Raw genomic sequence first — 24,841 nt, 5'->3', positions numbered from 1 at the left:
TTCACCACTGACTGTGGCAATATGGTGTTTGGTGGCGTTAGTGCTGTCACCGTGTATTGGTTTGCAACCTTACTCAAGTAAAGATTCAAATCCTTACACAACTTTCCAAATGAAATTTGTTCTAGCCTAGATGTCTGTTCTCTGTGTTCATACGACGCACGACCCACTTTCGGAATAAACTTTACAGTAATATCCCGCCAGGATTTGGGAATATACCCTGTAGCAAAACTGCAAACAAGTAGTTTTTTCAAAACATGTTTGAAATAATCAACCCCCTTCTGAAGCAAAATAGGATAAATCCCATTTGCCCCAGGAGATTTGAAAGGAGCAAAGCTTTTAAGAGCCCACTCAATCGATTCTATAGTTACAATACTCCGAGCCGAAGCCAAATAATCATAACTACAAGAAAAGACATCAGGTTCACCCGAAGATGTAATATCCACACATCCAGGGAAGTGTGTGCTGAATAAGCATTCCAGAACTTCCTCATCAGAGGAAGTCAGATCGCCATTTGGCAAACGAAGTTCGTTTACCCGGAAATCCTTAGATTTCGCAAGGATTTGTTTAACCGACTGACTTCACTCAAGCTGGAAACATTTGTATGTACAAAGGTTTTTCCAGCCGGATCGTTCAGCAGACCGGAGAGCTTTCTGGTAGGCCTTGCGAGCCGACCTGAAAGCTTCCTATCCAGCTGAATGTCGTCTGTTGCAACTCTTTCTACATTGTTTCCTGAGCTTGGCCAGCGCAGAGTTCCATCAAGGGGTTCCTCTTGTGGTGTTCACAGACCGAAGAGGGCAAGCTTCTTCAAAAGCTTCCATGATGAAGGCCGTTGTAGTATCAACGGCATCATCTAAATCACTTGGAATGTCAATGGATGGTGAGTATCCATGAAATTTGGCCGCAACCAAATCAGTTGAAAGATCCCAGTTTGTTGACCGGGGATTCCTGAAACGCAATGTTTGCGAAGTAACATTTAAATGTTCAAAAGAGATGTAGCGATGGTCAGATAAAGATTCTTCATCTGACACATGCCTATTGGTCAGCTCGTGACTAATTCTACTAGAGCAAAGCGTTATGTCTAACACTTCCTCTCTAGCAGCTACCATGAAGGTTGGGCGGTTGACTATGTTAAGTAATGCAAGATCTGTACTACTTACAAACTGGAGCCTCTCAAGTTAATGTCTGAGCTGCCCCAGATGATATAGTGAGCATTAGTATCACTGAAAGAAATTAGTGGCAAGGCCTTTTGAAGTACAGTATGCGATGACTTGTTTGAAAGCATCCGTATGGTTCATCATGCGGTAAATAAACCGAACAATAGACGTATTTCCTGTTGAGGATTCCAACGGATACATCAATTGTGACAGCACATACATCTCTGGTGGGTAATTCAAAGACGAGTGTAGTAACGATTGACAATCACACAGGCTCGCGGCATGACCCGCGAGTTTGCCATTTCATTTAACTGAAAGTAGCAAACACCAGGTTCACAAGGTTTTCTAAATAGAAATTCCCCTTACGAAAGTAAGGTCCTTAGACTAGGGCCGCTTGGGCTGTACCATTTTGCATAAGTCTGCAAAGATTGATCGTTGTTGTTCTATTATGCTGAAGATTGATCTGAGCTATTCTAACCGTAGCCACTACCCAAACTAGGCAAGATTAAAGACTTTACAATCACAGCATAACAAAGAACAGCAGCAATAAAACCTGATCGGTATCGATTGAAAAACGCCAAAGGTGAGGGAACACAGAATACACTGTGTAAATTGCATAGTGCGAATCCATATAGGTGACAATTAATGATCTAAATAATATAATCAACGTTTTTCAACGTATTTTCAACAGATTTTTTTTCACTGTTTGATTTTAACGTGTCTCGTCAAGTACATCGCCGGAGATTCAGTTTGTTTTTATTTTCAAGGCCTGCTTAGTGTTTATTCCGTATGCTGCCTTTTATTTTTGTTTGTGTATTTTTGATTAGAATCTGTATTATATAAATAGATTATCCATTGTTAGTATGTAAGTTTTATATGTGACTGTGATTTTTGTAGTTGCAATCTTAGAAATAAGTAAATCATTGGTGCTTAAACATAGCCTGTTTATTAGAGAAATAAATAAATGATCTAAGATAATCAATGCTTGTGACTGAAAGCCGAAAAATATCAAGTTTGATGAGCTAGGATTTTACAAGCTTCTGCTTAATGCTATTAAAATTCTTTGCTACTTTTCTACCATGTGTACTGAACATTTGTCTAGAAATGTAATTAGGCTTCCGCTTAATCTTGAACACTAGCAGCGCACATAACCGCCTCAGGCCTTACCCTTATCTTCCTGTAAACGACCGATACTTTGTCACTTCGAATGGTACTTCACAGCACATTGCTGTAGGACGCATAATGAAAACCATCTCTTGGACGACATACCGATAGCAGCCAACGGGGCCTCCCCAATGAAATGGGTGTTTATTGGATCACGTACAGGCCGCAGTTGGCCTTCCCAGCATCAATCATTCGAAAGCATATTGTATTATAACGCGGTTAGGGTGGCCTGCTTCTGTTTGATGGGTTTCGTTAGGGCGAAACTGACATCATCGAATTCTCTTCGTAGTTAACAATAAATCTTAGTAATGCTTATTACTTCAACACATTTTTTTCAAATCTGCCCAAAGTAGATCACACCACCCTATCGATTTCCCCTTCCATCATCCAACTGTTTACTCGACTTCATCTTCTTGCGACGACGATGGTGGCGGCCGCACGCACGTGACCAAATCCGCGTCAACCCGCATTTTCCTGACTTCTTCGGCTGGTCTGACGGCTGATAGCTGATGCCATGCCACCGGTCGGCGCGCCGCCCCAGTCCGGGACCGGGACACTTTTCCTGGCAGTGGCACGCTAAGCCCCCGGTACGGCCGCCGTCGTTCGTCGGTTGATGGTATTTATATATTCAATTGAACGGTGGGCACGTTTCCAACACAAAATGCAAGCGACTCTGACTCTCTGCTCTGATCTATCGCATCATGCTTCGCTGGACAGAGGCGCGCGCTGGTGCTGCGTTGCGATCTGCTGGTCTGTATCGCTTCGCTCGGTCGAGGCAGTTCTGCAGAAGGGGGATGATTGTCCAGAACGTCCGGCTCTTGGATTTTATCTCGGGTGCGGAATTGGGATTTATCGTTTGTGGAAAAGTGCACTTCGCTGTTCCAGTAGTGGTAATATGTTTTCCTGTGATTTGTTGGGTCGTTTTTTTTGTTTTGGGTCGGTGGATGCTCTCATTACTAAGAAGCACTACTCACTTTACTGAGAGAACTCCAAACATCAAAAACGAGATGTTGATGTTAAACTTAAAGAAAACGAAAACATGGACGAACAGAGCAGATAGACGAGAAGATTAACGAGCAGATATACTAACAGATAGACGAGCAGAAAGACGAGAAGAAAGACGAGCAGAAAGTCGAGTAGAGATACGAGCAGAAAGACGAGCAGAAAGACGAGCAGAAAGACGAACAGAAATACGAGCAGAAAGACCAGCAGAAAGACAAGCAGAAAGATGAGCAGATAGACGGGCAGATAGACGAGCATATAGACGAACAAAAAGACGAGCAGAAAGACGAGCAGAAAGACGAGCAGTAAGACTAGCAGATAGACCAGCAGATAGACGAGCAGAGAGACGAGCAGAAAGAAAAGCAGAGAGAGGAGCAGAAAGATGAGCAGTACCCAAGTAACACCGAAAACATAATCCGAAATAGCAAAATATTTACTTTGTCCTACAGCAGTTGTTATGAAGTTTCTCGAAACATATTATGTCATGGATAAGTCGTTTTCATGATACCTGAAACTTATGCACAGTGATCTTCTATTTAGAAGTCCTACTAAAGAATACAATTTGTTTTCTCAAACAAACATTGCATGTTGTTTTCGATTTTGCTGGGTGTGTTCTATTTAAGTACACTTTGTTGGTTACCATACATGCTCAGTTTGTTCTATATGTCATATTAGAGTAGCATTTGCAGTTTCTTGTTCAAGACTTGTTTTCAATCATGTTTAGACAAAACATAGTATGTTTCGTATGTTTATAATTAGTCAAATTTTGGTTTTCTGCAGTATGATAGAGAACATGTGTAACATAAACCTCATTCATTTTTTTTAACAGGGGCATGCTACACTACCGATCATAGCAATGTAGAATCGATTTTATTACCAACGTAAAAATATACTCGGAGCAGAATCTTAGTTATGAATACCTTCATTAAAAAATGACAGGAATATATTTTACCACAAAATATATGATTATCTATTAGGGCCGATTTTACGGAGCAAAATGCTCTTTGAGCCGCTTCAGTGTATAAACTGTGATAATTTTTTGATACTTGATATTTGTTGTCTTTCCAAATCGTGACCGATATCAAACCGTTCAAATACCAAGGGAACGTCAATAAATTACGTCACGCAAAAATCGACCATTTTCAACCCCCCTCCCCCCTATGTCACACTTTTTGTATTGGACCTCTAAAATTTTTGTATGGGTCGTCACATTTTGCTGAACCCCCCCTCCCCCCTCAAAGCGTGACGTAATTTATGGACGTTCCACAAATTAAACATGAGAACCAACAACAACCACAACAAAATTATCCACGAAAACAATATCAAGCCAATTTTGAATCATATCCCAAAACATGTATCATGACATGTCACAGAGTGCCATTTTATTTTATTTCTAAATTATTAAATATTTATCAAATATTCTATTATGTTTCAATAATTTGTTATATGTATGTATAAACTTGACAAATTCTTGAGAAAAATAAAGCATGTTTGAGTTTTTGTGTTAACATAAAATTAATACTATATATTTATTTTGATACAAAATTCTTCAAAAATACTGATTCATAAGGCGCATTAATTTTATCGGGGTACAATAGTCTATTTCACCGTAAAAAATGATTGGCATTAAAATTTATGATCACAGTAAGGCAGTTAGGCGTTAAAGTGGCTTGGTAGAATCATTGATGCATGCCGATTTTCGCAGTTGTCGATTTTTATTACTGACATTTTAAAACTTAATTATTTACAGCAATAAAACATCTTGATTGTCAAGGCACTGTTTTCTAGAATTTGTTGAAAATATATAATGGAAAACATACTAAGATACATAATCAAGTATGCTCAGATTCATATAGAACATGAATATGACATCATAAAGATGTTGCGCAGGCTCCACCTTCTGCGCTTTTTCAGTCGTATAGCAGTCTGCAAATCGGTTTTATTGCTTCACACCAAAACTTCGTAACTGGTCATATTGGAGTCGAAATAATTTCTATAAGACATGTTGTGTTACTTGGGTAAGACGAGCGAAAAGACGAGCAGGTAGACGAGCAGATAGACGAACACAAAGACGAACAAGAGACGAACAGAAATACGAGATAGATAGATAGATAGATAGATAGATAGATAGATAGATAGATAGATAGATAGATAGATAGATAGATAGATAGATAGATAGATAGATAGATAGATAGATAGATAGATAGATAGATAGATAGATAGATAGATAGATAGATAGATAGATAGATAGATAGATAGATAGATAGATAGATAGATAGATAGATAGATAGATAGATAGATAGATAGATAGATAGATAGATAGATAGATAGATAGATAGATAGATAGATAGATAGATAGATAGATAGATAGATAGATAGATAGATAGATAGATAGATAGATAGATAGATAGATAGATAGATAGATAGATAGATAGATAGATAGATAGATAGATAGATAGATAGATAGATAGATAGATAGATAGATAGATAGATAGATAGATAGATAGATAGATAGATAGATAGATAGATAGATAGATAGATAGATAGATAGATAGATAGATAGATAGATAGATAGATAGATAGATAGATAGATAGATAGATAGATAGATAGATAGATAGATAGATAGATAGATAGATAGATAGATAGATAGATAGATAGATAGATAGATAGATAGATAGATAGATAGATAGATAGATAGATAGATAGATAGATAGATAGATAGATAGATAGATAGATAGATAGATAGATAGATAGATAGATAGATAGATAGATAGATAGATAGATAGATAGATAGATAGATAGATAGATAGATAGATAGATAGATAGATAGATAGATAGATAGATAGATAGATAGATAGATAGATAGATAGATAGATAGATAGATAGATAGATAGATAGATAGATAGATAGATAGATAGATAGATAGATAGATAGATAGATAGATAGATAGATAGATAGATAGATAGATAGATAGATAGATAGATAGATAGATAGATAGATAGATAGATAGATAGATAGATAGATAGATAGAAAGATAGATAGATAGATAGATAGATAGATAGATAGATAGATAGATAGATAGATAGATAGATAGATAGATAGATAGATAGATAGATAGATAGATAGATAGATAGATAGATAGATAGATAGATAGATAGATAGATAGATAGATAGATAGATAGATAGATAGATAGATAGATAGATAGATAGATAGATAGATCCAAATCCAATCCAAATCCAATCCAAATCCAATCCAAATCCAATCCAAATCCAATCCAAATCCAATCCAAATCCAATCCAAATCCAATCCAAATCCAAATCCAATCCAAATCCAATCCAAATCCAATCCAAATCCAATCCAAATCCAATCAAAATCCAATCCAAATCCAATCCAAATCCAATCCAAATCCAATCCAAATCCAATCCAAATCCAATCCAAATCCAATCCAAATCCAATCCAAATCCAATCCAAATCCAATCCAAATCCAATCCAAATCCAATCCAAATCCAATCCAAATCCAATCCAAATCCAATCCAAATCCAATCCAAATCCAATCCAAATCCAATCCAAATCCAATCCAAATCCAATCCAAATCCAATCCAAATCCAATCCAAATCCAATCCAAATCCAATCCAAATCCAATCCAAATCCAATCCAAATCCAATCCAAATCCAATCCAAATCCAATCCAAATCCAATCCAAATCCAATCCAAATCCAATCTAAATCCAATCCAAATCCAATCCAAATCCAATCCAAATCCAATCCAAATCCAATCCAAATCCAATCCAAATCCAATCCAAATCCAATCCAAATCCAATCCAAATCCAATCCAAATCCAATCCAAATCCAATCCAAATCCAATCCAAATCCAATCCAAATCCAATCCATATCCAATCCAAATCCAATCCAAATCCAATCCAAATCCAATCCAAATCCAATCCAAATCCAATCCAAATCCAATCCAAATCCAATCCAAATCCAATCCAAATCCAATCCAAATCCAATCCAAATCCAATCCAAATCCAATCCAAATCCAATCCAAATCCAATCCAAATCCAATCCAAATCCAATCCAAATCCAATCCAAATCCAATCCAAATCCAATCCAAATCCAATCCAAATCCAATCCAAATCCAATCCAAATCCAATCCAAATCCAATCTAAATCCAATCCAAATCCAATCCAAATCCAATCCAAATCCAATCCAAATCCAATCCAAATCCAATCCAAATCCAATCCAAATCCAATCCAAATCCAATCCAAATCCAATCCAAATCCAATCCAAATCCAATCCAAATCCAATCCAAATCCAATCCAAATCCAATCCAAATCCAATCCAAATCCAATCCAAATCCAATCCAAATCCAATCCAAATCCAATCCAAATCCAATCCAAATCCAATCCAAATCCAATCCAAATCCAATCCAAATCCAAATCCAATCCAAATCCAATCCAAATCCAATCCAAATCCAATCCAAATCCAATCCAAATCCAATCCAAATCCAATCCAAATCCAATCCAAATCCAATCCAAATCCAATCCAAATCCAATCCAAATCCAATCCAAATCCAATCCAAATCCAATCCAAATCCAATCCAAATCCAATCCAAATCCAATCCAAATCCAATCCAAATCCAATCCAAATCCAATCCAAATCCAATCCAAATCCAATCCAAATCCAATCCAAATCCAATCCAAATCCAATCCAAATCCAATCCAAATCCAATCCAAATCCAATCCAAATCCAATCCAAATCCAATCCAAATCCAATCCAAATCCAATCCAAATCCAATCCAAATCCAATCCAAATCCAATCCAAATCCAATCCAAATCCAATCCAAATCCAATCCAAATCCAATCCAAATCCAATCCAAATCCAATCCAAATCCAATCCAAATCCAATCCAAATCCAATCCAAATCCAATCCAAATCCAATCCAAATCCAATCTAAATCCAATCCAAATCCAATCCAAACCCAATCCAAATCCAATTCAATTTTGAAATTTAAATATGCAACCAAGCGTGCTTCTTAGAGACCAAATTGGGCAAGATGGGTTATCGAAATTTCTATTCATAAAATCTGCACCAAAACTGTTACATTTAGTTTAAAAATAGACTTGTAAAGGATGACATCACGTGATTGACCACATGTCATCTTCAATCAAAGGTCCCCTCCTAGGTATGTATCCTGTTGTTGAAGAGCCTTTCGTTGTTGTCCATCGGATTAGACCTGTGTACAACGACATCGTCCTCTCGGAAGAAAAGAAAACAATTTTCTAGAAAATTAATTCCTTTTATGCAAGCCAGCTTGACCGTCTATCTGTCTGCCTGTCTAGTTCCATCCTTTAACTTGCTAGGCTTGCTGCTCCCGGCGCGGCGTGGTGTTGAGGGTCCTCCAAGTGTATGTCAATAAGATTAAAATCTAATTTAGGAGTCTTTTCATCATTTCTTCTCGATTCAAGCGGCGCTCGGTGGTGACCGAGCGACTGGGGAGATTTGCTCAAGAAGACGGCCAACTCTTCAACGTCGTAGAGGTGGTACGTACCTTGCGTCACCCGTACAACAAGAAGGGTAAATTCGGGTAATTGCTCAAGAGAATAGACGACACACGGCGCGCAGAGGACATTGCTGCTTCTTTTTAACGTTTTTCGTTGGTTTTATTTACGACATTCTCCTAGACACGCGGAAACAACCATCACCGACTGTCTGAGGGGACGAAACACGAGAATCTCTTCCTGTTTGGTCTGGGCGACTCCCTTCGGTAAACAACGGCAGTTACAACGCATAATAATGGCTGTGGGGAACTGGAGTTAAATGAGCAGTTGGGGTACAACAAAAAACCTGATAGATTGGCTCAACGGATGGAACGAAAAACTGTCAAGGGATCGTCTGTCTTTCTCTTAACAGAGGGAACGTTTTACCCCAAACTCCCCAGAAGCCTTGACATGATTCGAAAAAAGAGTACACAAGAAAAGTGCGGAAGATTTTCGTCCTAATCTTCGTCTCGTTTTTTTCTTTCTATTTCTCCTTAGTGCACTGTGCACGATAGAAGAAAAAAAAAAGACGCGAAGAAGCTGTTCCCCCTTTTTCGCGCTGAAGATGCCATTGTGTAATTAATTTTATTTAAGTTTCAATAGACACTGTGTCAGATTTTATGGCTCATTCATGCGCCAGTGGGTAGGGTTGTTGTGCCAATTTTCAACTCGGGTTTATTATTCACTTCGTTTCCTTTCGAAGTCGATTTTCCAGTTTTTCATTGCTCACTTAACACGCGATAAATCTACAATTATCGCTATTATGATCATTTTGTATTGAAAGAAATAGCATAGAACGAGCTCACCAATATACAATTTATTCTCATACCAATCAAAGATGCAAACTTTGATGAAGCTAATTTTAACGATGAATTGTATTTGGTGAGTTTGTTCCATGATATTTACTTCAATGCAAATTGATCATAATGCGATGCTTGGAGAAACTTTGGTGAGTTCATTTCATACTTATTTCATTTTTCAAATTTGAGGTACGGTTGTTTGAGTGAGTGATTCAATATATTTAACGTTACAGAAGCTTCCCTATTTAAAGGAAGAATAACAAATTTCTGAGCTCTGCTTATTAAATTTTATCTTTAATCATGCTTGGAGATATAGAATGTAATAAATGTATCACAATATCGGTCCTAATCCTAATCTATATTTGGGGGACTCTTTCATCTAACGAATTTGCGTCACAACATGTAACCTGATCTGCATTCCTTTCTTTTATCCAAATCAGTTTTCTAATGCATGTCTGCATTAGTGTCTAAAAATAGCATGGAATGAGCTCACCAAATTATCTTATTTCATTTTATTATGATCCTGACCTTCCAGAAAGCAGACAGTTACAAAATTCCCACTCTGTCACCTCACCCATATCCATTTGGCACAGCAGGACGATGACGATTACGCGTCAAAGCACAAGATCTAACCTCAAAACTACGGTAGGTAAAGCTGCTTCCATCTGGATTCGGGTGGAAATTATGCTTTCATTGTGAACGAACAGACGGGACGGGTCACTACTTCACCACCATTCGCCGTCGTCTTCGTCATTGTTCATCGATTAGAATATCGTTGTCGTCGTCGTCGTCGTGCGCCTGATTGCATCATGCTGCTCGGTTGTCATAAAAATGTGAATTAATTGGACACCGGCTTTATGCGATGCGTGCCGGGTTCTTTGGCAGTTGATGGGAAAAGGTCGACCAGGATCAAATGGAAGCAATCAGCAGTATTGTAGCCTGATGGATGTGCTTTACGGGACGATGAGTCAGGGGCAGACCAGCAGCGCCGGCATTTTGCGCCCAATGAAGATATGTTTTATGATAGACAAATTGGTGCCCGTTGAGGATTATCGCGATTAACATGGATTACCTTGAAAAAGCTCAATTATCTCAGTGTACTAGGGTAACATTTGAGAGAATATGTGGAAGAAGAATAAAACTAAACTAAAACTAAACTAAAACTAAACTAAAACTAAACTAAAACTAAACTAAAACTAAACTAAAACTAAACTAAAACTAAACTAAAACTAAACTAAAACTAAACTAAAACTAAACTAAAACTAAACTAAAACTAAACTAAAACTAAACTAAAACTAAACTAAAACTAAACTAAAACTAAACTAAAACTAAACTAAAACTAAACTAAAACTAAACTAAAACTAAACTAAAACTAAACTAAAACTAAACTAAAACTAAACTAAAACTAAACTAAAACTAAACTAAAACTAAACTAAAACTAAACTAAAACTAAACTAAAACTAAACTAAAACTAAACTAAAACTAAACTAAAACTAAACTAAAACTAAACTAAAACTAAACTAAAACTAAACTAAAACTAAACTAAAACTAAACTAAAACTAAACTAAAACTAAACTAAAACTAAACTAAAACTAAACTAAAACTAAACTAAAACTAAACTAAAACTAAACTAAAACTAAACTAAAACTAAACTAAAACTAAACTAAAACTAAACTAAAACTAAACTAAAACTAAACTAAAACTAAACTAAAACTAAACTAAAACTAAACTAAAACTAAACTAAAACTAAACTAAAACTAAACTAAAACTAAACTAAAACTAAACTAAAACTAAACTAAAACTAAACTAAAACTAAACTAAAACTAAACTAAAACTAAACTAAAACTAAACTAAAACTAAACTAAAACTAAACTAAAACTAAACTAAAACTAAACTAAAACTAAACTAAAACTAAACTAAAACTAAACTAAAACTAAACTAAAACTAAACTAAAACTAAACTAAAACTAAACTAAAACTAAACTAAAACTAAACTAAAACTAAACTAAAACTAAACTAAAACTAAACTAAAACTAAACTAAAACTAAACTAAAACTAAACTAAAACTAAACTAAAACTAAACTAAAACTAAACTAAAACTAAACTAAAACTAAACTAAAACTAAACTAAAACTAAACTAAAACTAAACTAAAACTAAACTAAAACTAAACTAAAACTAAACTAAAACTAAACTAAAACTAAACTAAAACTAAACTAAAACTAAACTAAAACTAAACTAAAACTAAACTAAAACTAAACTAAAACTAAACTAAAACTAAACTAAAACTAAACTAAAACTAAACTAAAACTAAACTAAAACTAAACTAAAACTAAACTAAAACTAAACTAAAACTAAACTAAAACTAAACTAAAACTAAACTAAAACTAAACTAAAACTAAACTAAAACTAAACTAAAACTAAACTAAAACTAAACTAAAACTAAACTAAAACTAAACTAAAACTAAACTAAAACTAAACTAAAACTAAACTAAAACTAAACTAAAACTAAACTAAAACTAAACTAAAACTAAACTAAAACTAAACTAAAACTAAACTAAAACTAAACTAAAACTAAACTAAAACTAAACTAAAACTAAACTAAAACTAAACTAAAACTAAACTAAAACTAAACTAAAACTAAACTAAAACTAAACTAAAACTAAACTAAAACTAAACTAAAACTAAACTAAAACTAAACTAAAACTAAACTAAAACTAAACTAAAACTAAACTAAAACTAAACTAAAACTAAACTAAAACTAAACTAAAACTAAACTAAAACTAAACTAAAACTAAACTAAAACTAAACTAAAACTAAACTAAAACTAAACTAAAACTAAACTAAAACTAAACTAAAACTAAACTAAAACTAAACTAAAACTAAACTAAAACTAAACTAAAACTAAACTAAAACTAAACTAAAACTAAACTAAAACTAAACTAAAACTAAACTAAAACTAAACTAAAACTAAACTAAAACTAAACTAAAACTAAACTAAAACTAAACTAAAACTAAACTAAAACTAAACTAAAACTAAACTAAAACTAAACTAAAACTAAACTAAAACTAAACTAAAACTAAACTAAAACTAAACTAAAACTAAACTAAAACTAAACTAAAACTAAACTAAAACTAAACTAAAACTAAACTAAAACTAAACTAAAACTAAACTAAAACTAAACTAAAACTAAACTAAAACTAAACTAAAACTAAACTAAAACTAAACTAAAACTAAACTAAAACTAAACTAAAACTAAACTAAAACTAAACTAAAACTAAACTAAAACTAAACTAAAACTAAACTAAAACTAAACTAAAACTAAACTAAAACTAAACTAAAACTAAACTAAAACTAAACTAAAACTAAACTAAAACTAAACTAAAACTAAACTAAAACTAAACTAAAACTAAACTAAAACTAAACTAAAACTAAACTAAAACTAAACTAAAACTAAACTAAAACTAAACTAAAACTAAACTAAAACTAAACTAAAACTAAACTAAAACTAAACTAAAACTAAACTAAAACTAAACTAAAACTAAACTAAAACTAAACTAAAACTAAACTAAAACTAAACTAAAACTAAACTAAAACTAAACTAAAACTAAACTAAAACTAAACTAAAACTAAACTAAAACTAAACTAAAACTAAACTAAAACTAAACTAAAACTAAACTAAAACTAAACTAAAACTAAACTAAAACTAAACTAAAACTAAACTAAAACTAAACTAAAACTAAACTAAAACTAAACTAAAACTAAACTAAAACTAAACTAAAACTAAACTAAAACTAAACTAAAACTAAACTAAAACTAAACTAAAACTAAACTAAAACTAAACTAAAACTAAACTAAAACTAAACTAAAACTAAACTAAAACTAAACTAAAACTAAACTAAAACTAAACTAAAACTAAACTAAAACTAAACTAAAACTAAACTAAAACTAAACTAAAACTAAACTAAAACTAAACTAAAACTAAACTAAAACTAAACTAAAACTAAACTAAAACTAAACTAAAACTAAACTAAAACTAAACTAAAACTAAACTAAAACTAAACTAAAACTAAACTAAAACTAAACTAAAACTAAACTAAAACTAAACTAAAACTAAACTAAAACTAAACTAAAACTAAACTAAAACTAAACTAAAACTAAACTAAAACTAAACTAAAACTAAACTAAAACTAAACTAAAACTAAACTAAAACTAAACTAAAACTAAACTAAAACTAAACTAAAACTAAACTAAAACTAAACTAAAACTAAACTAAAACTAAACTAAAACTAAACTAAAACTAAACTAAAACTAAACTAAAACTAAACTAAAACTAAACTAAAACTAAACTAAAACTAAACTAAAACTAAACTAAAACTAAACTAAAACTAAACTAAAACTAAACTAAAACTAAACTAAAACTAAACTAAAACTAAACTAAAACTAAACTAAAACTAAACTAAAACTAAACTAAAACTAAACTAAAACTAAACTAAAACTAAACTAAAACTAAACTAAAACTAAACTAAAACTAAACTAAAACTAAACTAAAACTAAACTAAAACTAAACTAAAACTAAACTAAAACTCAACTAAAACTAAACTAAAACTAAACTAAAACTAATCTAAAATCAAACTTTGGATTTCGAATGGATTTTGATTTGATTTCGATTGGGGTTCTATTTGTATAATGAATCAGATAGATTGGTGAGCTTCTCCAAGGATTTAGAAGGAAAATCCTCCAAGAATTTCGTGGGAAGTGCTCCTAACATTTCGAGAGAAATCCTCGCATGATTTCGAGGGAAATGCTTCAAGAATTTCGAGGGAATCCCACCCTGGATTTCGTTGGAAATTCTTTCAGATTTTCGTGGGAAATCCTTCTAGGATTTTGAGGGAAATCTTTTCAGGATTTCGACTGAAATCATCCCAGGATTTCTAGAACATTTTTCAAAGATTTCAAAGGAAAATCCCCACGAGATGTCTAGGAAAATCTTCCCAGGTTTTTGAGGAAAATCCTGCCAGCATTTCGAGGAAACCGTTGTAACGAATAAAAGTTTTGCGGAACACTACAAATGCATTGTGCTCCCGATGGGTACCACCAGGTACCACAATGTAGACAACTGCTAATAGAACCCTACAAATGCGCCTTTTATTTTCCGCATCGAGCCCCACATTTTGAAACTAGTGGGATACGAAAAGTAAAATGGAACATTACAAATGCACAAAACACAAACATGCAACACATAACATAAATTGTGCCCAGTTATCTAAACAGATAACGAAGTCCAATGCCAGGATGACGAGGTTTCATAATTATTCTTGGTCCATCAGTCATCGTAGAATTGTATTTTGTTTGGCAGTTTCGCCTTTTAGTTCGCAGCATCTGTTGCTGCATTCATAGCTTGTTTTGGTCTAGGAATTTCTAATCCTAAGGGGGCATCCCGATTCGGGCAACAACACAAGACCGTCTACAATTTGATGTCCGTGTTAGGGGACGGCTTGCGTGTTTTGTACTGGTTCGCTCCTGAAATGTTTGGAGCGCTTCAAATGCACATTAAAATTCAGGGACGGATGTACAAATCACAGTATTAAATAGAAAATTAACTGACAAAATGTTAACAACTATTACAAACGTAACACCGTTCAAGGATTTCTAGGGGAATCCCTCAAGGATTTATAGAGAAATTCATCAAGGGTTTCGAGGGAAATCCTTCTAGGATTTCGAGGCAATTCCTCCTAGGATTTCGAGTGATATCCTGCCAGGATGTCGAGGGAAATCCTTCCAGGATTCCGAAGAAAATCCTTCCATTATAGCGAGGTAAATCCTCCCAGGATGTCGAGGGAAATCCTCCCAGGATTCCGAGGAAAATCCTCCCAGGATTTCGAGGGAAATCTTCCCAGGATGTCGAGGGATATCCTCCCAGGATTCCGGGAAAAATCCTTTCAGGATTGCATGGGAAATCCTCCCAGGATTTCGAGGAAAATTTTCCCGGGATTTCGAGGTAATTCTCCCAGGATTTCGAGGCAATTCACCCTAGGAAATCGAGAGTTACCCTCCCAGGATTTCGAGGGAAATCTTCTCAGGATGTCGAGGGAAAACCTCCCAAGATTCCGAGGAAAATCCTCCCAGGATTTCGTGGAAAATCCTCCTAGGATTTCGAGGAAAATCCTCCCAGGATTTTGAGGAAAATACTCCCAGGATTCCGAGGAAAATCCTCCTTGGATTCGAAGGAAAATCCTCCCAAGATTTTGAGGGAAAACCTTCCAGGATTTTGTGGAAAATCTTCCCAAGTTTTAGAGGAAAATCTCGAGGGAAAACCTCCATGGACCTCGGGGAAATTCTCCTAGGATTTCGAAGGAAAATCCTGCCAGGATTTCTAGGGAAATCCCCCAAGGGTTTTGAGGGAAATCCCTCAAGCATTTTTAAGGCAATTCCTCCTAGGATTTCGAAGAAAATCCTCCCAGGATTTCGAGGAAAATCCTCCCAGGATTACGAGGAAAATCCTCCCAGGACTTCGAGGAAAATCCTCCCAGGATTTCGAGGAAAATCCTCCCAGGATTTCGAGGAAAATCCTCCCAGGATTTCGAGGAAAATCCTCCCAGGATTTCGAGGAAAATCCTCTCAGGATTCCGAGGAAAATCCTCCCAGGATTCCGAGGAAAATCCTCCCAGAATATCGAGGGAAAGGGTTTTGAGGGAAATCCCTCAAGCATTTTTAAGGCAATTCCTCCTAGGATTTCGAGGAAAATCCTCCCAGGATTTCGAGGAAAATCCTCCCAGGATTTCGAGGAAAATCCTCCTAGGATTTTGAGGAAAATCCTCCCAGGATTTCGAGGAAAATTCTCCAGGATTTCAAGGAAAATCCTCCAGGATTTCGAGCAAAATCCTCCAGGATTTCGAAGCAAATCCTCTCAGGATTTCGAGGAAAATCCTCCCAGGATTTCGAGGAAAATCCTTCCAGGATTTCGAGAAACATCCTTCCAGGATTTCGAGAAAAATCCTTCCAGGATTTCGAGGAAAATCCTTCCAGGATTTCGAGGAAAATCCTTCCAGGATTTCGAGGAAAAACCTTCCAGGATTTCGAGGAAAATCCTCCCAGGATTACGAGGAAAATCCTCCCAGGATTTCGAGGAAAATCCTCCCAGGATTTCGAGGAAAATCCTCCCAGGATTTCGAGGAAAATCCTCCCAGGATTTCGAGGAAAATCCTCCCAGGATTTCGAGGAAAATCCTCCCAGGATTTCGAGGAAAATCCTCCCAGAATTTCGAGGAAAATCCTCCCAGGATTTCGAGGAAAATCCTCCCAGGATTTCGAGGAAAATCCTCCCAGAATATCGAGGGAAATCCCCCTCGGATTTAGAGGGAAATTCTCCAAGGATTCCGAGGAAAAACCTTCCAGGATTGCAAGAGAAATCCTCCCAGGATTGCAGGGAAAATTCTCCCAGGATTCCGAGCCAATTTACCCTAGGATTTCGAGGAAAATCCTCCCGAGAATTCCGAGGAAAATTCTCCCAGGATTTCGATGAAATCCTCGCAGGATTTCGATGCAAATCCTCGCAGGATTTCGAGGGAAATCCTCCCAGGATTCCGAGGAAAATCCTCCCAGGATTTCGCAAATCCTCCCAGGATTTCGCAAGTCCTCCCAGGATTTCGCAAATCCTTCCAGGATTTCGAGGGAAATCTTCCCAGGATGTCGAGGGATATCCTCCCAGGATTCCGCAGAAAATCCTCCCAGGATTTCGAGGCAAATCCTCTCACGATTTCGAGGCAAATCCTCCCAGGATTTCGAGGCAAATCCTCTCACGATTTCGAGGCAAATCCTCCCAGGATTTCGAGGGAAATCCTTCCAGGATTTAGAGGGAAATCCTCCAAAGATTCCGAGGAAAAACCTTCCAGGATTACGAGGAAAATCCTCCCAGGATTTCGAGGAAAATCCTCCCAGGATTTCGAAGAAAATCCTCCCAGGATTTTGAGAAAAATCCACCCAGGATTTCGAGGAAAATCCTCCCAAGATTTCGAGGAAAAACCTTCCAGGATTTCGTGGAAAATCTACCCAGGATTTAGAGGAAAATCCTTCTAGCAGGATTCCGAGGGAAAACCTCCACGGATTTCGGGGAAATTCTGCTAGGATTTCGAAGGAAAATCCTGCCGAGGTTTCGAGAGAAAACTTCCCAGGATTTTGAGGAAAATCGTTCAAGGATTTCTAGGGAAATTCTCCAAGGGTTTTGAGGGAAATCCCCCCAAGATTTCGAGGCAATCCCTCCTAGGATTTCGAGTGTTATCCTCCCAGGATGTCGAGGCAATTTCTCCCAAGATTTCGAGGGTTATCCTCCCAGGATTTCAAAGGAAATCCTTCCAGGATGTCAAGGGAAATTCTTCCAGGATTACGAGGAAAATCCTCCCAGGATTTCGAGGGAAATCTTCCAAGGATTTTGTGAGAAACTCTCTTAAGATTTTGAGGGTTATATCAAGGTATGACTGTAAATAGAACCAAATATAATTGTAATTTTTGAAACCAAAATATGACAACTACTCAAGGATCACCCTAAAAAAACGAGATTTGGAGCCTTTGAAATGCCATTACTTTGGTCATAAAAATCGGTGGCGTGGGCTTGGATACCAATGAAAACTTGCTTTAAAAAGTAAATTTGAAGGTATTCTTCGAGAAATTGCTGCATGGGTTTTCTCTGAACTGCTTAGAAAAAAGTCTTGAATTCCATGAAAAGTAATCGAAGCAGCTTCTGAAATTTCCGATGAAATTGGTCATAAATTCTGACGATATTGATGAAAGAATTCCTGGAGTAAACACTTTTTAAGGAATAAACAATTTTAAAAGGAATTCGAAGAGGAATAGCTGAGAATGAAATCCCTGGAGGAAATGCCGGACAAAGTTTTGTTCAAATTAATATACTTTTATAATACAATATGCTATAATAGTATAATTTATAAAATATAATATAATTTTTGAACGAATCTCGTTGTGAGTTTCTAAAAGAATCTCAAGATGAAGTCCCTGTAAAATTTTACCTAAAAAGCAAGTTAATTTAATTTCTATTTTATTTTGACGATTACATTGAAAATCACATGAAAAAATGAAAAAAATGCTATGCTTATCACTATTTAATAAATAGTATTTATTTATATATTATTTTGAATTGTTTACAAATTTGGTACCCTATATCTATTACATAGATTTCCAAACTTTCAGGTGCTAATACAACCTTTATGCAGATTTGATTTATGCTATGCATACAAAGAGGGATAACCATTCAGTACCTACCCAGTCAACCTATGATCGTATAAGATGTTGCATAAGATGATATAGTGGAGGCCCAGGCCATATGCGTACATTTTACATGCGCCTAAATGGAGGCATGTACGCATATGGCCTGCACTTTATCATCTTATGCAACATCTTATACGATTACTGGTTATCTGGGTATCAGTATTATACATAAGAAAATGTAATATTGGCGGTAACTATGACAACAGCACTAAAGGGGGTGGGGGGTTTGGATTTTAGGGAAGCACAAACGGAGGTCCTAGGAAGATCCTATAGAGGCAGGTGCTAATGGGCGATCTAGTGAGTCTCAGAGTGGACATTACATGAGCTCCAGGAGGGTTTCAGGGGATTTCAGAGCATTTTTAAGGGATTTTAGGGGGTTCAACATGACTTACAAGGATATTTCATATTATTTCAGGAGGTGTCAGGGTCATTTTAGGGGAATTCTCAGGGAGGGGCGCTTCAGGAGATCTCAGTAGCTTGCACGGGGTTTCATGAAGTTTCAGGGGATTGCAGGGTAGTGTGAGGAGCGGAGCTGGTTGGATGGTTAGAACACGTGACTATCACGTCGAGGACCTGGGATCTAATCCCACTCCCGACAAACTCACAAAATGTGAGTTCTTCCTTCGGAAGGGAAGTAAAGCGTGGGTCCCGAGATGAACTAGCCCAGGGCTAAAAATCTCGTTAATACAGATAAAAAAAAGTAGTGTGAGGGTATTTTAAGAGACATTTTGAGGGATTCCAGGGGGTTTCGGAAAATTAAAAGAGTTTCGAGCGTGTTTCAGGGGTCTCAGAGTTTTCACAGGAGTGTGTCAGGTTGTTTCAGAAGGATTTAAAAGGTTTTTCATTGGCGCTTCAGAGAGTGTTAGTGGATACCAGATAGATTCATGGGATTTCATGGATGTTTCTAGGGATCTCAGGGGGTTTTAAGGCATTAAAAGTAGTCTTAGGTGGTTGTAGGTGGTTTCGGTTACGGCCTAGGTTACGGCATCCTTCTGAAACGCCTCTTAAATGGCCTTATGCGTTATGTGTCCGATAAACTTTTTGTTGCTTTCTACACCGTTCTTTTGAAATGGGGTACCCTATTAAAAGACATGGACACGTTCAATGCTTCCAGTGAGCTTTTCGCTCTTTGAAGGAAGCACGACACTAGACAACGGACTAGCATGCAACGCCCAGTGGCACAGCCGAAAACTTTTCCTGACAGCTGCGGCGGGAATCGAACCCGCGCTCCTCAGCACGATGCGACTAAGAGCTTGGTGACCCTAGCCGCACGACCACGGGCCTCATAAAGGTCAAGGAATTTTAATAGGGCCAAACGGGTTTACGGGTTACGACTTTGCGGGTGATCCAGAGCGTTATGCGGTCACTTTGGAGGATCATCAGTGTTTCAGGAGTGTTTCAGGGACTCTCAAGAGTGTTTTTGGGGATCCTAGAGCTTTTAATAGAGTTTCAGGGGGTTTCAAAGGGATACAGGTGGCACTCAGGAATGCATTCTACAAGAATACCAACGGGTTTACGCTTACAGCGCCATCTAACGGCGAAAATCGAAAACTTACCCATACAAACTTTAAACCTGTTGAGTACCCTCTTAGGCTTGACCGATTTTATTGAAATGTTAAACGTAGCTTCTGGAAGTCTAAAACAGCTGTATCCGGAGGTAAGACTTGGTATTTTTTCAAAATTTTTGTTTTTCATATAAGTGTGGGCCATCCTATCCCGAATTTGTGCTATAGGGCACTGCATGGTTTTGATTTTGTATGGGATTTTGACGTTTCTTGGTCTTGTTGTTTTCAAAATTTCTGTAAGAGTGAAAGAGAAGCAGAGAATTTCATGCAGTGCCCTATATGCAGCGCTCAAACTCTTCAATTTCGCTGCTCTATACCATTTCAGTGTGATGCAACCCGTTCTGAAAGGGTTAAGAAAAACGAAAACCAAGAGGATGATTCCGCTTGGCTGGATCTAATCACAACAGCCAAATCATCATGTACGCTGGTGGCAAGAGTATTAACACACCTCGAGGCAATTTCCATATTTTGTGTATTATGTTCAGTATTTAAGGGTTGCAGTTTCCGAATCACGGCATGTCCATCCACGTGTGTCTTCTTAAAGATAAAAATGCTTGATGGATGACATCGTGTCCCCTTTCGACAAGAACAATGCTATGAACGTATTGGCCAGGTTCTGTATTTTTATGGATGAAGCGCAGATATTTTTTCATTCTGTCTTAATTAGAATCCAATTATTCCAGCAGACTGTTTTTTCAAGGCCAAATAGTTAGCTGGCTATATATTTTGCGCTCTAGATTGGTAATACCAAATAGAATTTATCAATGTCAATTTTTTGATTGATTTGAGAACAAACTTCTGGCAGAGTTCTAAGAGAAGTTTTTCTGTAATATCTCGGATGAAAGTTCCATGAAATTGCGTAATGATCACAAACTACTTCCAGTTTGTGACATACTCATTCGTATCAACTATAGTTGATATATGTGTACATACATATTACAAAATTCATGAAAAAAAATTTGCAGGCTGTTCGGGCTCGTTTGGAAGTTGACCATCAATGTTAACTTCTTTTCCCGATCAGCCTAGATAGCTGTGTAGTGTCGGTAGCGGGTGTCTCAATTGGCTAAGAATAACACTACGGTTTGCCTGATCCAATGGTAAGAGTCCACTAAACAGGTGACCCCTAATTTGTGGTGTTATGCGGCTTTATGCTTACCATGCCAAGGAATGAATGGTTAGGGAGTCTAATAAAAACCTAACTACAAACGGAGCCTGTGGAGTACTAGGGCACCCTCCACAGTATCAGTAGGTCGGCTCTAGAGGCACGTTCTCCTCCATTCGGGAAATTTGTGCCACCCTCCACAGTATTCTGCCCTTACTGCGCTAATCGGAGCAATGGTGCAGTTGACCTTGTGTTTCTCCGAGATATTCTACTATCCTTCTTAAGCCTCAACTGCGAGGCTCAATAAGGGTGGGATTATTAGTATGTTGTTTATTAGCTTTAATTATAACCTATATGGCTCTTCGCATTATGCGTTCTTCACAGTGTCCTCTGTGTATGTTCGTCTCAGGCGCTCTTCAGTCGATACCGAATTGGTTTTTATCGCTGCTCTTTTTTCTTGTGTTGTGATTGTAAGAGTTTGATCGTGCCTAGTTATGACAGCTCAGATCAATCTTCAGCATAAAAGAACAGCTTTGGTCCAAGGATTTCTATGTAAATGTAATGTTTTAATTAACACCAATATGGTTCCGCATTTTGCGTTTGACCCTATGTTTGCTACTTTCAGTAAAATTGAAATAACAATCTTGCGTGTCATGCCTCGAACCCCAAAATGTTTTGATAAAACTACTTGTTTGCAACCTTGCCATTCCCAAATCTTGGTGGAATTATACTGTCAAGTTTATTCCGTAAGTGGATAATGTCTTCGTATGAAGATCAAACCTATCAATTTGACCTCTTTCTTTTGAAATGATTAGCACGCTTTATCGAGCATACCCGTGATGTTTTTCTAGCAAACATGCCTCCCCATGGGCACCAACATGCTTACCAAAATGGAAAGTCTACTGTGATTTGTTTACACAATGTTGTTTACGATATCGGAAACGCATTCATTCAAAAATAATTTTGTTTGGGTGTTTTCTCGGATTTCCAGGATACTTTTGAACACGTACCTTTCGATTCCATATTGGAAGCCGCATGGATTGTCCTATTTATCTTTCAATGATTTGGATTTACCAAATGCTCAGAAACCAACATCTCTTCTCGGCATTACGTCAAGCAGCGATTAGGAAATTGAGTGTTTGTGGATGCCCCCATGCGGGAGTCTTGCCATGACTTTTGAGGAATCTCGTAGCAGAAACGCAATTGAGATAACTCAATGTGGTTTTCCTACCTATGATTTTGTCCATCACAAACCTCAACAGGCTGCTTCATTTGTATATCTTAGCTGAGAATGCGACTGTGGAACTTTGAATCATTTGATATGTAACTACCCAGTTTTTACGCAACTGCGTTTCCGAGTATGTACTCGGTAAACACTTGATTAAGTGAAACTGACCTTAGAAGCCTGAATCTTCAGGATGTTCTGTTGTTCTGAACCCGTTGTGGCAAGTAGCTATGGGCTTACTTTACGCTCTATCCGTTTTTACAGTGCCCTTTTCAGGGCGCTGTTTGAACCCGTAGTGGTACGCTTATGCGATTATGTCGACCCTATTCCCTTACCTTCCCTTTCCCTATCCCATCCCTTATTCCTCACTTCGCTCTCCCTCAGGTAAATGATGAATAGGCTCGTATTCATGGCGATGGCACAAATTTCCCAAATGGAGGAGAACGTGCCTCTTGAGCCGACCTACTGATACCTGATACCTGATGGTATATTGAATAGTAGGGACAACAATCTTATCAGAAACTCAGAAGAACAGTAAAAAATATATTCTTATTCTTTGTTTGTATAGTAGTTGGCCTGACATCGAACCATGCATATTCAGAGAATTGTAGTTTTATTAAATCTGTTAGGAAGCCTTTCAAGATATCAATTGTTGTGTTGATAGAATTTTATAAGACGGGAAATAGCATTTAGAAAAATCGTAATCAGCAGCCAAATTACCTATAGTATTTCCACTAACCATTATGTACAACTCAGCCCACAATCTCTCAATCTACCATACGTTCCAATGCATCGCATCGTCAATCTAGAACGCGTACGTAGTTCTTATTCCGTCACCAGCATGTTTGTTGAATTCCCACTTTCCACCGCGCTCATTTTTTTTCCATTCAACTAGCTCGAAACCGCGCTCTCCTCATTCAGATAGAGCGCTCTCTCGCGCCCTGCTCGATGTCTGCGATCCGATGAGCAAGCGTAAATATCACTTTTACTACCATTTTGGCTCGTAATACCCGCTTACTACTATACAACACCGGTTAGGTTCCGACCGCACCGGGCCGGTCCCGTCCGGAGAAAGGAAAGAAACGAACCGCGCACCAAATTTCGCTCGAGAGCTTTTCGTTTACCACTCTCGTTGAAAAAGGGAGAACGTGGTAAAAAGGTACAGCTAAGAAAAGGTGTTGGCCTTAAATATACACTTTCCTAAAATGAACTTTTATTACCTGCTTACAAACATACATAGATTTATTTGCTCAAAATCCTATTTAAGATAAGACATAATCAACAATAGTACACCACGATACTCGGTTTGTGGCTGCCGTTCTCCATCCTCGGCCACGCCCGATGCTCGCTAAGTCATGCCCACCTGATGCTCTCTGAGCTCCACGCCTTCTTGTGCCAATCGGATCTGTCGCAAACACCAACTTTGCAGGGTTGTTGTCCGGTATTCTTGCAACACGTCCTGCCCATCGTATCCTTCCGGCTTGGCCATCCTCTGGATGCTGGGTTCGCCGTAGAGTACAGCGAGCTCGTGGTTCATCCTTCTCCACTACATACCGTTCTCCTGCACACCGCCAAAGATCGTCCTTAGCACGCGACGCTTAAAAACTCCGAGTGCTTGCAGGTTCTCCTCGAGCATGGTCCATGTCTCGTGTCCGTAGAGGACCACCGGTCTTGTAAGCGTTTTGTATATGGTGCATTTGTTGCGTGGGTGAATCTTTTTGGACCGCAGCTTCTTCTGGAGCCCGTAGTAGGCCCGACTTCCGTTGATGATGAACCTTCGAATTTCACGGCTCACGTTGTTGTCAGCCGTCAGTAAGGATCCGAGGTAGACGAATTCCTCCACCGCCTCGAAGGTATTCCCGTCTCTCGTTACATTACTACCCAGACGGTTCCGGTCGTGTTCGGTCCCGCTTACCAGCATGTACTTTTTTTGAGGCATTCACCACCAGTCCGACCTTTGCTTCGCGTTTCAGGCGGGTGTACAGTAGCGTGGGACACAAAAATACATTTT

The sequence above is a fragment of the Aedes albopictus genome, chromosome 3 (genome assembly GCF_035046485.1).
Source record: "Aedes albopictus strain Foshan chromosome 3, AalbF5, whole genome shotgun sequence".
Classification (NCBI taxonomy): Eukaryota; Metazoa; Arthropoda; class Insecta; order Diptera; family Culicidae; genus Aedes; species Aedes albopictus.
This window is presented reverse-complemented; position numbering follows the sequence as displayed.